Source organism: Phyllobates terribilis, unplaced genomic scaffold, assembly GCF_046119375.1.
Source record: "Phyllobates terribilis strain yellow unplaced genomic scaffold, ASM4611937v1 Scaffold_11__3_contigs__length_659146591, whole genome shotgun sequence".
In the NCBI taxonomy this organism is placed as follows: Eukaryota; Metazoa; Chordata; class Amphibia; order Anura; family Dendrobatidae; genus Phyllobates; species Phyllobates terribilis.
This window is the reverse complement of record NW_027362771.1, coordinates 161133734-161146359: the sequence shown is the minus strand read 5'-3', so window position 1 is coordinate 161146359 and position 12626 is coordinate 161133734.

Sequence of the window (12626 nt, the reverse complement as noted above, 5' to 3'; positions counted from 1 at the left end):
CTTCTCATCACCACCAAATGACAGCAGAGTAACATAAAGTCAAATCCACTGTGTTTTTTTGGGAGGTGTATTCACATGCACCGCTTCACACCCACACATGGGTATACGCTTCCTCATTTCGGCTGCTTTATGTTCTTCTCCTTATCCTCAGCCTCCACCACCACTATACCACCAGGGTGACCATGGTCCGTGTTGCCATTATTGAAAGTTCCTCCGTCCTTATTTTTGTCAGCTTTTGCTTGGAAAGCATAAGCAAAGACTGTGGGAGACCCACTCCCCAATAATGGGAATATTTTTAAGATGCTGCACTGTATGGCTCTTGTAAGGGGCATTGCAAGTTCCTCCGTCCTAATTTTTGGCAGCTTTTGCTTGGAAGGCATAAGCAAATACTATGGGAGACCCACTCCCCAATCATGGGAATAATGTTTGTAATATGCTGTACTGCATGGCTCTTGTAAGGGGCATTGCAATTTCCTCCATCCTAATTTTTGGCAGCTTTTGCTTGTAAGGCATAAGCAAATACTGTGGGAGACACACTCCCCAATAATGGGAATAATGTTTTTAAGATTCTGTACTGTATGACTCTTGTAAGGGGCATTAAAAGCGTCTTGTTACGCTACTGCGACCTCCACCACTTTTCCGAGGGGCATTAAAAGCGTCTTGTTAAGCTACTGGGACCTCCACGTCTCTTCCAAGGGCAATTAAAAGCGTCTTGTTAAGCTACTGGGGCCTCCACGTCTCTTCTGAGGGGCATTAAAAGCGTCTTGTTAAGCTACTGGGACCTCCACGTCTCTTCTGAGGGGCATTAAAACCATCTTGTTAAGCTACTGGGACCTCCACGTCTCTTCCGAAGCGCATTAAAAGCATCTTGTTAAGCTACTGGGACCTCCACGTCTCTTCTGAGGGGCATTAAAAGCGTCTTGTTAAGCTACTAGGATCTCCACGTCTCTTCTGAGGGGCATTAAAAGCGTCTTGTTAAGCTACTGGGACCTCCACGTCTCTTCCGAGGGGCATTAAAAGCGTCTTGTTAAGCTACTGGGTCCTCCACGTCTCTTCTCAGATTCATTAAAAGCGTATTGTTAAGCTACTGGGACCTCCACTTCTCTTCTGAGGGGCATTAAAAGCATCTTATTAAGCTACTGGGACCTCCACCATTTTTCCGAGGGGCATTAAAAGCATCTTGTTATGCTACTGGGACCTCCACGTCTCTTCTGAGGGGCATTAAAAGCGTCTTGTTAAGCTACTGGGACCTCAACCACTTTTCCGAGGGGCATTAAAACCGTCTTGTTAAGCTACTGGGACCTCCACGTCTCTTCTCTGGGGCATTAAAAGCGTCTTGTTAAGCTACTGGGACCTCCACGTCTCTTCTGAGGGGCATTAAAAGTGTTTTGTTAAGCTACTGGGACCTCCACGTCTCTTCCGAGGGGCATTAAAAGCGTCTTGTTAAGCTACTGGGACCTCCACGTCTTTTCTCAGGGGCATTAAAAGCGTATTGTTAAGCTACTGGGACCTCCACGTCTCTTCTGAGGGGCATTAAAAGCATCTTGTTAAGCTACTGGGACCTCCACCATTTTTCCGAGGGGCATTAAAAGCGTCTTGTTATGTTACTGGGACCTCCACGTCTCTTCTGAGGGGCATTAAAAGGGTCTTGTTAAGCTACTGGGATCTCCACCACTTTTCCGAGGGGCATTAAAAGCGTCTTGTTAAGCTACTGGGACTTCCACGTCTCTTCTGAGGGGCATTACAAGCGTCTTGTTAAGCTACTGAGACCTCCACGTCTCTTCTGAGGGGCATTAAAAGCGTCTTGTTGAACCACTCTGAACTCCACAGCTCTTCCAAGGGGCATTGAAATGTTGTTTTTAATTAACTCTAACCTCCACGACTCTTCGAACGGGCATTGCATTTCCACCTAATTTTTGGCAGCTTTTGCTTGGAAGGCATAAGCAAAGACTATGGGAGACCCACTCCCCAATAATGGGAATAATGTTTGTAATATGCTGTACTGCATGGCTCTTGTAAGGGGCATTGCAAGTTCCTCCGTCGTAATTTTTGGCAGCTTTTGCTTGGAAGGCATAAGCAAATACTATGGGAGACCCACTCCCCAATCATGGGAATAATGTTTGTAATATGCTGTACTGCATGGCTCTTGTAAGGGGCATTGCAAGTTTCTCCGTCCTAATTTTTGGCAGCTTTTGCATGGAAGGCATAAGCAAAGACTATGGGAGACACACTCCCCAATCATGGGAATAATGTTTGTAATATGCTGTACTGTATGGCTCTTGTAAGGGGCATTAAAACCATCTTGTTAAGCAACTGCAACCTCCACCACTTTTCCGAGGGGCATTAAAACCATCTTGTTAAGCTACTGTGACCTCCACGTCTCTTTCAAAGGGCATTCAAACCGTCTTGTTAAGCTACTGGGACCTCCACGTCTTTTCCGAGGAGCATTAAAACCGTCTTTTTAAGCTACTGTGACCTCCACGTCTCTTCAAAGGGGCATTAAAAGCATCTTCTTAAGCCACTCTGAACTCCACAGCTCTTCCAAGGGGCATTGAAATGTTGTTTTTAATTACCTCTAACCTCCACGACTCTTCCAACGGGCATTGCATTTCCTCCTAATTTTAGTCAGCTTTTGCTTTTCAATGCAAAGGCGAAAACTAAGGGAGACCCACTCCCCAATAATGGGTAGAAGGTTTTTAGTATGCTGTAATCCACGTCTGTTTCAAGGGGCATTGCAGTTCCTCATAATTTTTGGAAAGCCTTCCATTCACTGCTTAGGCCAACAGTGTACAGGAGACCCAGTTGCTATAAATGGAAAAAATGGTTTAGTTAAGGCCCTCTGACCTCCATGTAATTTCCAAGGGGCATTGGAGTGCCTCAAAATTTTTGGTAGGCATTGCACTCACTGTATGCCCTATAACTGTGTAGCCGAACCGCTCATTTTGGTACAGAAACATATCCTACAAGACATATGTGGTTGACTGGCCTGATATTGATGTGAATGGTCCCTGTTCCTCCTGCTCTTTCTCCTTTTCAACTACCTCATCCATCATTTATCACCTGAAGCTTTGTTTTAACGGGAGTCATAGAACTGGTATAGTAGCAGGAAAACATCCAGCAATCCTCGGAGGAGGTAGGATATGCGCCAAAACGCTGACCACCTCAGGCCTAGCCGCTACTACATACATGCCCTTGCATTCCAAGAAAACAAAGCAGATGCTAACTTTTATCATCATCATCATCATGGTCCTCACCTTGGAACTCTCAACTCTCCTGATGGAGAAGCCAGGGCCCACCGGAGGAGTCTGGTTCTCTGGAGGGCTCGTCCAATGCTGCCCTAAAGCAGGCCGGGCTAAGAAAAGTGTGAGGGGGATGTTCCAAGGAGAAATAGGGGCGGCTGGGGACCGTTTATGGACACCCGGCTGCCCCCAGGCGGCTGGGGACCATGTGTGGACACCCGGCCGCGGGGCTGCTGGGGACCAAGTTTGGACACCCGGTCGCCCCCTGGCGGCTGGGTACCGAGTGTGGACACCTGGCCGCCGGGCGGCTGGGGACTGAGTATGGATTCCAGGCCGCCAACGCAGCCATGATGTGGTGGCCAGATTTCGCCTCCACATGCCTAAAAGGCCCAATTTCAAGTGCAAGCTAGCAGCATGGTATTGCAGCCTGGGGGTGGGTGGTTGGCAGCATATTTGCGCTTGCATTGCAAGGAATGGGGGAGGTACAAATGAACAGTGCCCTGGGACAAGAACTTGCACGGGGATAGTTGCAAGTCTGCATCTTCTGATGCGGCAAGGATGACTTCTGATGGGCACACTTTTAGGCAGTGACCTGGGTGTCAGAGATGCTTCCAGGGGTCTTCCCCATGCTGTTCCCATGTTTTTTCAGCACTGTATGCATGTGTCACACAGCACATGGCCAGATAAGGTTGTAAAATGTTAAAATGACATTTCCCGGTGAATGCATTTGTCATGGTTGAAAGCAATACAAAAGTGCAAAAACGCATAAAAAATGTTACTTGTGAACATAGCCCAAGGTGTGGAGGAGTATTTTTTTTTTTGTTATTTATTTTACCTTATACACAAGTCTTTACCCTAGAAAGGAACTTCCTTAACATATTTCACAGGAAAGCAGTTTCAGTTTAGTTTTTGAACGTTTTATTGTGAGCCCTTAAAAGTGGCTTAATACCTCTGACCATGTTGTTGACAGCAGTGACCTGGGGGTCAGAAATGCTTCCTGGGGCGATCCCCATGCTGTCCCCATGTCATTTGAGCACTGTCACTATCGTTTTGGGCACTTGTTAGGCTTTTAAAAGACTGCCGGGTGTGCCGCCGCAAAAATGCTCGGGTCTCCCATAGACTAACATTGGGCTCGTTGCTCGGGTCGAGCACCCGAGTATCATGGCGAGCTCGGCCCGAGCTTCGAGCACCCGAGCATTTTAGTGCTCGCTCAACACTACTCTCGAGTCTCGACCAAAGGCATCAAGCTTCCCCATCATAGAATTTGGATAAAACCTCCTTTGAAAGCGAACTTGCTGATTTGGAAGGAGTTTCTCTTGTCCTATAATGGACATACCTGCTTTCAGTCATGGGAATTGACTAATGAGGATCTCTCCCTTTTTTCCGATGCCACTGGATCAACTGGTTTCAGTGTCATTTTTGGCGACCAATGGTGTGCCGAACCTTGGCCGGAATCTTGGCGCACTGAGGGCTGGCTCAAAAACCTTACTCTGCTAGAGTTATTTCCTGTCGTCACAGCCATTTCTTCATGGGGCCTGTCCCTCAGGGATAAACAGATTTGTTTTTGGACTGACAATATGAGTGTCGTACACGCCATAAATCACCTGTCATCCTCGTCTCCCCCGGTTATCAAATTACTCTGGTTCCTGGTATTAAAATGCTTAAGTTTAAACATCTGGTTTTGAGCCCGCCATGTTCCGGGTACAAATAACATCATTGCTGATTCTCTTTCTCCTTTTGATTGGCAGAAATTCCGTGAGTTTTTCCCAGCAGCCAAAGCGGAGGGACATTTATGCCCATCCCTCATGTGGGAGGTCGTAGAGAAGGATTGATGGAGTTGGTGAGAGCTTCAGTGGCCCTGTCTACATGGCACTCTTACGGCAAGGCATGGAATGAGTGGCATAACCTAGTTGGGGATAGATCAGTAGTGGCATCTGACGCTGCCCATCTGGAGGTCACTATCGAATATTTACTTTACTTACGCAGCATGGGTGTTTCAGGAGCCGTTGCACATAACTGCCTATCTGGTCTCGGTTTTCATTTTCGCCTCTTAGGTTGGAATGATGTTACTAAGGTTTTCATCATTGGCCAGGCTATTAGGGGTTGGAGGAGGGAGCACACTCGCCAGGAGAACAGAAGGCCCATTTCTTTCAGTTTACTTACCCGCCTAATCAATACCACCCCCGCTGTCTGCTCTTCTCCTTTCGAGTCTGCTCTCCTCTCTGCCACTTTTGAACTTGTGTTTTTTGGTGCTTTGCGCATTAGTAAATCGGTGTCCCCATCCATACGCACTTCAGGAGGACTCCAGTATGATGATGTGACCCCCTGTGACCGAGGTCTCCGTATCCGCATTCGGAAATCGTAAACTGACCCGTCTGGTATTGGCTTATGGGATCCCCTTATTGTAATCCCCTGGTCCTATTTGTCCTTTAACCCCTGTTAATAATTACTTATCGTGCCGGTGATTTGGTGACTCCTTTTTCTCACATGAGGATGGTTCTCCTCTTATGGTTTTTCAATTTCAATCCCTTTTTCGGTAATCCTTAGCTCTCTCGGGCCTTCCTCTCAAGGAATTTGGTACGCACTTCTTTAGGATAGGAGCTGCTACCGAAGCAGCCCGTGCTGGTTTGCCTAACTCCAAGATCCAGCGCATTGGTAGATGGCGTTCCTCCTGTTTTGCAAGATACATCAGACCAAATTTATTGCTTCACTAACTTTATTATCTCTTCATAGGTGGTGTAAAACCCACGGTGTGGATGCTGGGCCACTTTTACATCTTCTGGACACCCTTAAGAGCAGAACGTCGGCCAGGTGGAAGAGGTCTTGGGTTCCACGGCATCAACATTTTTTGGAGAGGAATAAGAGGCTTGACCTGGCCTCAGGTTCTTACCGAAGTGGTGTGGATAGCTCAGAGCGCTTCCTCTCCCGTAATTCTAGTCCTGCATGCGGGCGGGAATGATCTCAGCTCCTTCCGCCTAGCTGAACTCCTCACAATGATGCGTTCCGACGTGGATAAATTCCACAGCTTTTTTCCAGAGCTTACTCTGGTTTGGTAAGAGGTCATTTCACGCGTTGCATGGAAGGGCGCAAGAGATGCGGCGGCAGTTGAATGTTCTCGGCCCGCTTGTCCCGCTTTATCCATTTTTAGGCCGGAGTGGTCATCAGGCATCACCAACTTGAGGGAGACAATTCCAGTCTTATGCTACCCAATGGTGTCCATCTGACAGAGATAGGGCTGGATATTTTTCTCTCAGGTCTCCAGGGTGGCATAGAGCAGGTTTTATATCAAATGGTGGGGTTCGGAGCGCAGTATAAATACTTTGCTCCTCCTTGGTAGTCATTTGCTTTATCTTGATGTTTTTCTCCTGTAAAAAAGTCTGACTTGCGCTTGTAGTCCTGCTGTGGCATAAGGATTCGTACCTGTTTCAGCTGGCCAATAGTGCCTTAACTGAGTTTTATACCAGTTACGTGCTGAGCATGTCCTTTTTGGCTGTGACCAACCTCCACCCATTAAAAGGAGTTTTGTTTGAGATCTGTGTGTTGACGTTATTACATGGGACTTTTTGGGGATATATTGTTGTTGGGTCTCAGCAGTCTGCAGGGCACATCAATATTTAATTGAATGCCCCTTTGACTGCTGTGCCCTGCTGAAGGGGTTAAATTGTGTGTCCCATGTTCTTTTCTCCTCCCTTCCTGGTTTTCACTAAATAATCCTCTTCTTCCTCCCTTTATAAGTCCAGACCCTGCCTCTTCTTGCCTCTCTCCTCACAAGCGTGGGACCCGGAGGCTGGGTTGCCCACCCTCCCTCCCCTTTTTTCCTATGTAGAGTGTATTTTGCTGGTATTATTTGGTTGCTCTGTATTTAAGTCACAGCAGGGGTCATTTGCTCTATCTTGATGTTTTTCTCCTATAAGAAAGTCTGACTTGCGCCGGGAATCCGGCAGTGGCATATGGATTCGTATCTGTTTCAGCTGGCCAATAGTGCCGTAACCAAGTTTTATGCTAGTTACGTGCTGAGCACGTCTTTTTATCTGTGACCGACCTCCACGCATTAAAAAGAGTTTTGGTTAAGATCTGTGTGTTATCATTATTACATGGGACTTTTTGGGGATATATTGTTGTTGGCTCTCAGCAGTCAAAATATTTCCACTAACTGATCTGTTTTATAAATTCGCTGTATTGTATAGCATATATTAATATATTAGTTACATATACAGTACACACCAAAAGTTTGGACACACCTTCTCATTTAAAGATTTTTCTGTATTTTCATGACTATGAAAATTGTACATTCACACTGAAGGCATCAAAACTATGAATTAACACATGTGAAATTATATACTTAACAAAAAAGTGTGAAACAACTGAAAATATGTCTTATATTCTAGGTTCTTCAAAGTAGCCACTAGTGTTGAGCGAGTATGTTCTATTAACCCTTTCCCCGAGTATGCTCCGGCCGAGCTACGAGTATTTATAGCTGCTCGGTGATATGGTTGAATCGCTCCCTTGTGCATGATTTGCGACTGTTTGACAGTTTTATTACATGTGAGGAATGTCTATTTCTTACACATTCCTCACATGTAATAAAACTGTCAAACAGTTGCAAATCATGCACACGGAAGCGATTTAACCTTATCACCGAGCAGCTATAAATACTCGGAGCTCGGCCCGAGCATACTCGGATAGAACATACTCGCTCAACACTAGTAGCCATCTTTTGCTTTGATGACTGCTTTGCACACTCTTGGCATTCTCTTGATGAGCTTCAAGAGGTAGTCACCGGAAATGGTTTTCACTTCACAGGTGTGCCGTGTCAGGTTTAATAAGTGGGATTTCTTGCCTTATAAATGGGGTTGGGACCATCAGTTGTGTTGTGCAGAAGTCTGGTGGATACACAGCTGATAGTCCTACTGAATAGACTGTTAGCTGTTTTTTTCTTGCCATAATACAAATTCTAAGTAAAGAAAAATGAGTGGCCATCATTACTTTAAGAAATGAAGGCCAGTCAATCCGAAAAATTGGGCAAACTTTGAAAGTGTCCCCAAGTGCAGTTGCAAAAACCATCAAGCGCTACAAAGAAACTGGCTCACATGAGGACCGCCCCAGGAAAGGAAGACCACGAGTCACCTCTGCTTCTGAGGATAAGTTTATCCGAGTCACCAGCCTCAGAAATCGCAGGTTAACAGCAGCTCAGATTAGAGACCAGGTCAATGCCACACAGAGTTCTAGTAGCAGACACATCTCTACAACAACTGTTAAGAGGAGACTTTGTGCAGCAGGGCTTCATGGTAAAATAGTTGCTAGGAAACCACTGCTAAGGACAGGCAACAAGCAGAAGAGACTTGTTTGGGCTAAAGAACACAAGGAATGGACATTAGACCAGTGGAAATCTGTGCATTGGTCTGATGAGTCCAAATTTGAGATCTTTGGTTCCAACCACCGTGTCTTTGTGCGATGCAGAAAAGGTGAACGGATGGACTCTACATGCCTGGTTCCCACCATGAAGCATGGAGGAAGAGGTGTGATGGTGTGGGGGTACTTTTCTGGTGACACTGTTGGGGATTTATTCAAAATTGAAGGCATACTGAACCAGCATGGCTACCACAGCATCTTGTAGCAGCATGCTATTCCATCCGGTTTGCGTTTAGTTGGACCATCAACAATTTTTCAACAGGACAATGACCCCAAACACACCTCCAGGCTGTTTAAGGGCTATTTGACCAAGAAGGAGAGTGATGGGGTGCTACGCAAGATGACCTAGCCTCCACAGTCACCAGACCTGAACCCAATCGAGATGGTTTGGGGTGAGCTGGACCGCAGAGTGAAGGCAAAAGGGCTAACAAGTGCTAAGCATCTCTGGGAACTCCTTCAATATTGTTGGAAGACCATTTCCGGTGACTACCTCTTGAAGCTCATCAAGAAAATGCCAAGAGTGTGCAAAGCAGTCATCAAAGCAAAAGGTGGCTACTTTGAAGAACCTAGAATATAAGACATATTTTCAGTTGTTTCACACTTTTTTGTTAAGTATATAATTCCACATGTGTTAATTCATAGTTTTGATGCCTTCAGTGTGAATGTACAATTTTCAAAGTCATGAAAATACAGAAAAATCTTTAAATGAGAAGGTGTGTCCAAACTTTTGGTCTGTACTGTATATATATATATATATATACACACATATATACATATATATATATACAGCATATATACACAAATTGAAAAGAGGGATTGATTGAAAAAGTAGATATGTTAATCCTATTGTCAGTCTTTCTTGTTATTGTGATATGCCATTAAGTTGTTTCTAAAGTTAATGGGGGAGATTTACAAAGCTAAATGTGTAAGAATAATGATACAATTTGGTCTAAAAAAAACCTTAGCCTTGCACCATATCTATCTTTTATGTATTTTAGACACTTTTTCCATTTTGCTCAACAAGAAGGGTTAGCCTTACCCACAATGGGCATGACTTAATATTTGACATGGTGCTCTAAAATTATACCAACATTTTTGCGCAAATTTCTGGTGCAAATTAGGCCAACTAATAGTGTAAACCTATCTTAGGCAATATCTATGTCATAAATGTATCTAGTCTAAAAAAAAGTAAATTAGGATTCGGATTCTGTAAGCAGTTTGACCCTCTCCCTGTATTTAGCGTTAATACTGCCCTGTGCACTTTATGTAGTCATGCTCCCTACTGTTAACTCAGACTAAAAGTGCCTTCTGTATACTTCTCTTTCTGTATACGGCCTCCATAGTATGTGTTCACATTGTCCATCATCGTGTATTCTGACTTACCATACTGTGTCCTCACACTGTTCATCCTTCTGTATACTGCCCCCCCATACTGTGCCCTCACTTTGAGTACTGAACATCACTCTCCCTGAGTGTACAATAAAAGGTCCTTGTATCTTCATCTCCAGTATGGAGTGCTTATCTTCATCTGCATCTACGCCTTCTCTCATGCGCTCTGTACACATGCATAGCCTGCACCCCCTTATACCCCACTATCACAAATACAGCCTGCCCCTCGTGTATCCCTCTATTGCACACGTAGCCTGCACCCACATGTAACCTGTCATACACACAGCTTGCACCCAAATGAACCATGTATAAAACACAGCCTGCAAATCCATGTACCCCTCTATCACATACAGCCTGCAACCCCTATGCATCCCTCTATCAGACACACAAACTGCACCACCATGTATCTCTATTAAAAACACACAGCCTGTCCCTCATGTAACTCACGATCACACGCAGCAAGCACCCCATGTATTTTTCTATCACAAATACAGCCTGCACCCCTATGTATCCCACTATCACAGAAACACAGCCTGCACCCCCACATATCTGTGTATTACACACACACACAGCCTGTATTCCTCCATCACACACACAGTTTTCCCCCATGTGTACCTCTATCACACACAGCCTGCCTTCTATGTACCACTTTATCACACAAATTCTGCAACCCCCATGTACCCTCTATCACACACACAGCCTGAACTCCCATGTATCCTTCTATGACACACACATCCTGCACTCCCATGTACTCCTCTATCACACACACAGCATGTACTCCCATGTACCTTCTATTACATACACAGTTTTCACTCTGTACTGGTAGTGACATTCTGAGTCAAGGCAAATTTATATGTGGGAAACAGGGGTGAGGTTAGGAGATTAGAACATTTTCTAATCAGGGGTGACAATGATGATGATTGTGTGGTAGATAAGACCTGGTAACCAGATCAAGGTGTCAGGAGCTAATGTTAGCAGAGTAGGAGGGTGCTGGCCTTGGCAATACACAGCAGAGGCAACATGTTGATAAAAAATACTTGGGGGCAAAATGAGCTTCATCTGTGATCAGCTCAGGAGTAAGTGATGCCACCTATGCTGCTGGTTGAAGAGGCTCAAGACTCCTGAAAGCTCTGGTCATGTTTGTGATGGTGATGAGTCCTGCATATTAGCATCTTTGAATTAGAAGTTCTTTTCCACAGGTGCATCTTTGGCAGTCTTCTGGTTCTAAAGGAGGACAATAAGCAGTGAACATTCAGACTCAAATAGATTAGGAACTACTTCCCCCATTAGCAGATAAAGCAACATTACCTAAATATGTGTTGTCGAAACAGTCATACTCTCTCAGTCATCCAATTGTGTGCCAATTCAACTGCAAGCTGGACAAGTTTCTGGTAATATAGCAGCTGCCATGATAACACTTAGTGGTGTCTGTCACCTTGCTGAAAGATATTCAGCAGCAAATATATTTCGCAGAAAGGGGAACTCTGTTTGCAAGATGGCTTGAGCCGCTTCCTTACTTGGCTTTGTGCTCCAAAGTGCACCCCACTGTGGACACCTGGACCATCAACTAAATATAGGGTCAGAGTATGTACTTCACAAACCACAGGGTGAATGTTCTGAGTAACAGCAATGCACCATCACAAACAGGACAAGTGGTGAAGCCTCCTCGGCTGGATCTGCTTCTGTTTCCACCGCCAGTCAATTTCTCAAGAAAAATGATCCCATCTCAAACAGCAACAGTGCACAGTATTGCATCCATCCACTGCCCTTATCCTTTTTGCTTATGCAAGGTAGAGCCCTGCCAAACAGTTTTACACCTTGTCTGCAGGTCGCACAAAAGCCATACAATAGACAAGTTGTTGCTGTCATTAAGCTCAATATCACATTGGATGTCTCCCTGTAAACTTTAACTGGGCATTGTCATAAGCAACATTGTGGTTGCCTTACATTGGGCACACCTTCAGCAAGGTACACATCTGGACATTAATTGTGCAAAATTTTATAAAGCAATATTACCCCCTTAAGGAAGATGATGGTTATGGATAGTAAAGCATCTGGTCATTATAAACATTCTTACGTGGCAAAGCATGGCCTCCAGACTTTGCAATGTTGTAATCTGCTGGAATATGATGATACATGTGTATATATGTAGGAGCATCAGTACAAGCAGTGTAAAGCGGTCATGGAATGTATAATTTAGAAGAAGCTTGGGTATCTTTGAAATCTGCCATTGAGAGCTTATGAGGGATGCATGTCTCCTACTAAAGCCCTTCAAATAGGCTACTAAATGTGTCAGTGGGAAGTACTGAGGCATCAGCAATGTCATGCTCTTATATTTATCTTGGAAACAACACTCACAAATATTCAATAAGGGAAGGAGAGAGACTAGCAACTTGTATATGCTTATGACTGTCCTGAGGCTGCTGGGTACCCTCAAGGTCAATGTTATATGCATCAAGATGTGAATGAGGAGAAGAAAAAGTAGGAGCAGCAGCAGGAGTATGCATAGGGAGACATTGAGTTGTTCCAGGCAAAGGCAATGGAGAGAGTTACACTGATGTTGTCAATAACTTTGGCTGTAATGAC